This window comes from Etheostoma spectabile, unplaced genomic scaffold, assembly GCF_008692095.1.
Source record: "Etheostoma spectabile isolate EspeVRDwgs_2016 unplaced genomic scaffold, UIUC_Espe_1.0 scaffold342, whole genome shotgun sequence".
In the NCBI taxonomy this organism is placed as follows: domain Eukaryota; kingdom Metazoa; phylum Chordata; class Actinopteri; order Perciformes; family Percidae; genus Etheostoma; species Etheostoma spectabile.
Genome location: NW_022605589.1, coordinates 7,327 through 11,897, shown reverse-complemented (window position 1 = coordinate 11,897; position 4,571 = coordinate 7,327). Strand labels below are relative to the sequence as shown.

At 43.6% G+C, this 4,571-nt stretch overlaps 1 protein-coding gene across 1 annotated transcript in view; it reads right to left on the bottom strand.

Moving 5' to 3' along the window:
* LOC116686293 (ATP-binding cassette sub-family A member 2) overlaps positions 1-4,265 on the bottom strand; it is an 18,418-nt gene extending 14,153 nt beyond the window's left edge. Inside the window, exons 1-2 of the mRNA XM_032511269.1 lie at positions 4,114-4,265; positions 3,835-3,969 (exon numbers count right to left, since the gene is read on the bottom strand). The gene's annotated coding sequence lies outside the window, so the exon portion shown is untranslated. The remainder of the gene's footprint in view (positions 1-3,834; positions 3,970-4,113) is intronic.
* Positions 4,266-4,571: the final 306 nt, after the last annotated feature.

The following is a 4,571-nucleotide window of genomic DNA, read 5'->3' as shown; positions in this document are numbered from 1 at the left end:
AAAGGTGCCCCTCAGGGTACGGTGCTCTCCCCCTTCCTTTTCACCCTCTATTTCTTCTTCTATGGCAACTGTACTTTAAAATACCTTTATTTGACGCCACTTTTGTTTCCTTTCAGTCTACCTTCTGCTCATTGTCTATTGTTTCCCTGTTTTTCTTGTGTGTTTACTTGTTTGTTTTTTTTGCTTTTATGGTAGAAAATGCTGCTGTAACAAGGAAATTCAAAGGAAAAAAAAATAATCAATACATTCATTACATTCACAGTAATGAAAGGATATAGGCTACGCCCATTTCTGTTTTTTCGCAAAGCAATGCTGCAAAAAACAAATTTTCCTAGCTAGCTACCAAACGCGAATCATAACATATCTCGGCCAAATTAAATGTTATCAGCAAAAGACTTGAAATTATTGTTCATGGTCCCACTCCGATTTTGCGCATTTGCCCGGTTGTCTGGGGCAACTTGCATCAAGGGCGACTGGAGTTGGGTGGCTTGGACCCCGGTCATAACTGCTTCCAGTTTTAGTGAAATATTTCTACAGATAACGTTTAATATGATAAATTTTAACATGTTAACCGTTGCACTTTAGCCTAGCAGCTAGCTTTGCTTATGGCTTATATTCCGACTAAACCGCATGTTAAATTTAGCCTGCGTGCCCGTTTTGAAGCCTAAAACAGAGCATTTTATATTGGTAGAGAGAGCAACAACTTAGCGGACTGCCAAACCCTCTTTTTGAGATCAAATTCAGAAATTTTGCACACCAAATCTACAATGATCTTCAAATGTTCTGATTTTTTTTCATGAACTTCAAAGATTTAGTTTGGAAGAAATTTGGAAGTTGTTTACACTACAGTATGCAGAAAAATGTTTTAATGCACTGTGGGCTAAATTTTTGATCAATCAAAAATTTGAACGGTAAATTTGTGGAGGACAGTACAAAGATGAAGTTGTCCACATTTGGTGTCAATTAAAAATTAAAGCTGCAAGCAGCGATGGAGGGCCCTCGCTAACCCGCGCCATTCGGGGTTACCGGCGGACGCCTCTCCTTGCGACCGCGTATTTGCGCGTCACTCGTACGCTGAAAATCGTCGCCCATGAAAAGTGAACTCCCTGCTGAGTTCGTTGATACCTCACACAAGCCTATACGTCATACAAGTCATTATCTGTGAAAAGGGGCGTGGCCGCATCATACTGGGGCGGGTCAAAAATCACTTATAAAAAAGGAAGTCTCTGCTGAGTTCATTGATACCTTACACGAGCCTATACGTCATACAACTCACTATCTGTGAAAGGGGGCGTGGCCGCATCATAGTGGGGCGTGTCAAACATCACCAATAAAAAAGGAAGTCTCTGCTGAGTTCATTGATACCTCACACAAGCCTATACGTCATACAGCTCCTTATCTTGGAAAGGGGGCGTGGCCGCATCATAAAGGGGCGGGTCAAACATCACCAATAAAAAAGGAAGTCTCTGCTGAGTTCAATGACACCTCACATAAGTATCTACGTTAAACGGTTCAAATGTTATGAAAGGGGGCGTGGCCTGAGTGACTGGGCGTGGTCATAATATAGGGGCCGCCTCAGTATCACATGTAGACCACACGTTTTAAGTTTCATGTAAATCGGATGATGTTTGTCCTATAAGGTATATTTCTTGTTGCCAGATGGTGGCGCTATCTCCAAAACTCCATATTGGCCTGTAGGTCTCCTCAGGCCTGGACTCTTGTGTGTGTGAAATTTAAAGCAGATACACAACGTACACTGTATTAACCACTTAATTCTTCTTGCATAACACTCAGATGGCCGCCATGCCACGCCACACCCGTTTAACGAAAAGTTTTTCTTTTAATAACTTTTCATCTTCAAACATCTAAGATGTCACACAACAAGTTTGAAGATGATCGGATGAATTTTCTAGAGGAGTTCGTTAGTATAGCACCTTGTCTTTTAGGCCTACTTCCTGTTGCCAATAGGGGGCGCTATGACTTTGAGCGAATTTCGGCGTGTAGATGTCGTCAGGGGCGGACTCTGATGAATCCAGAAAAGTTTCAAGCAGATTTGACAAAGTACACTGTAGTTACAGCCATTTAAACAGTGATCGCTAAACGCTCAAAATGGCCGCCATGCCACGCCCACACCGTTTAACGAAAGGTTTTTCTTTTAATAACTTTTCATCTTCAACATGTTAAGATGACTCAGACTGAATTTGAAGTCGATCTGATGAAATCTCTAGGAGGAGTTCGTTAAAGTATAGCACCTTGTCTTTTAGAATTACTTCCTGTTGCCACTAGGGGGCGCTATGAATTTGAGCGAATTTCGGCATGTAGATATATTCAGGGGCGGACACTGATGAATCCTGGAAAGTTTCGAGGCAATTGGACACTGTACACTCAAGTTACACTCACTTCCTGTCAGACGGCATATTTCCTGTTGCCAGATGGTGGCGCTATCTCCAAAAGTAAATTTTGGCCTGTAGGTGTCCTCAGGCCGGGACTCTTGGTGATTGTGGGAAATTTCAAGCAGATACGACAACGTACACTGTAGTAACAGCCAATTTCATCTTCATCGCTAAACACCCAAAATGGCCACCATGCCACGCCCACACCGTATGACGAAAAGTTTTTCTTTTAATAACTTTTCATCGTCAACATCTTAGGATGATACACACCAAGTTTGAAGATGATCGGATGAAATCTCTAGGAGGAGTTCGTTAAATATAGAACCTTGTCTTTAGGCCTACTTCTGTTTCCATACGGGCGCTATGACTTTGAGCCAATGCGGCATGTAGATGTCGTCAGGGCGGACTCTGATGAATCGTGAAAAGTTTCGAGCCAATCGGACACGTACGCTCGAGTTACACCCACTTCCTGTTTCGGTGGCGAATCGCACCAAATGGCCGCCCCGCCACGCCACGCCCCATGACGAAAAGTTTTTCTTTTAATAACTTTTCATCGTTAACATTTTAAGATGACACACACCCAAGTTTGAAGCTGATCGGACGAAAGCTCTAGGAAGGTTCTTCAAAGTACGACATGTGGAAATGGGCGAATCGCACTAATTTTGCACGTTCAAACAAATGGCGGACTTCCGTTGGGTTTAGGGGGGCTACCATGGAGTTTTATGTCCGCCCGGCCATGCTACATATGTGTACCAAGTTTCGTGAGTCTACGATACGTAGTCAGGGGCTGAATTTTCGTAATATTGTAGGTGGCGCTAGCGAGCCATTTTTGTGCGCCCATCCCGAAACCATTAAATACGTAATTTTCACCAGACTTGATGCACCGCCAAATTTGGTGATTTTTGAATATGATAAGTCCTCCAAAAAGGCAATTCATTTGGCGGAAAAAGAAAGAATAATAATTCCTTCAGTTCCAATAGGGCCTTCGCCGCCTGTCGGCGCTCGGGCCCTAACAAGCACGTGGGAGGAAATAGTTTTAAGAAGTTTAGCAGTTTTTGCAAAAAGTAATGGACTTCAAAATTGCTACAAGGTAACAGCAGACCATAGTTTTTGCTCTATTGTAGCTACAGTTTGGCATAAGTTGCAACATTGTAGCATGTACGGCTGATTTGTTCAACATTTTTAAAATTTTGAATTTGAGATGGCTGTTGTGGCCGCAGCCGTTTTGCAACAAATCCGGACCTGGTGGGTGTTGACGGATGACAGAGACGTTCCGCAGCCGTTCCGCATCCTGTTGAATTTGCGGGTGCCATTACAGCCCTCTTGTGTTGATCCTCTATCAGGAATATTTTGCGACATTAAACTAATTCTTGTTTTACATATCATTTTTTTATAAATGCTAAGTCAGAGTGTACTCGTGTAGCACATTCAAACTTCTTACAAGGAAGATGAGTGAGGGATATCCAATCAGAGCGATGGCAGTGGAAAGCTTGCGTTTGTTTCCTCCACTGTAAGTCCCAGCAGGCTTGTCTGCATACTTTGACAATTCCAGCTTTTCTAATGCCCACTGCACCACCTAGATGGAGGTAAAGGGGTAATTTCAGTCTGTGATGCTTCTCACAAATGTAGAAAGACAAGTGTGTGTGTGTGTGTGTGTGTGTGTGTGTGTGTGTGTGTGTGTGTGTGTGTGTGTGTGTGCGTGTGTGTGTTGAGAGACCACGTTTTCCGTCTTTCCGAGGAATGCCCACGGAGGGCGAAGTGTAAGTCCAGTGTCCCTGGCTGTCAGGAGGTCAATAAACAGAGCGTCAAACTGGGGACAGTAGCCGATCTCTCTGCAGCACGTAAAGTCCTTCGATAGTACAACACACAAACCACACATACCACACAACACACCCAAAGGATTCCACACACACAACACACACCAGCAGACACACACCCACCCACAACACACACGCACACACCACAACAGCCCACACACACAAGGATTTCTTCAATAATCCCGATGATTTAGGGGACTGTTAGTCACGTAGTTAGCTTAGGTCTCTATGGCGCCTGTGGACTTTTAGTAGGACCGATATGCACTTGGACTTTCCAATCAACAGCAACAAAATCATGCAACTTGTATTCAGATGCTACGGTGTGTGGCCCTGTATGGTCTTTTTCTGTTTCCGGTCTTTC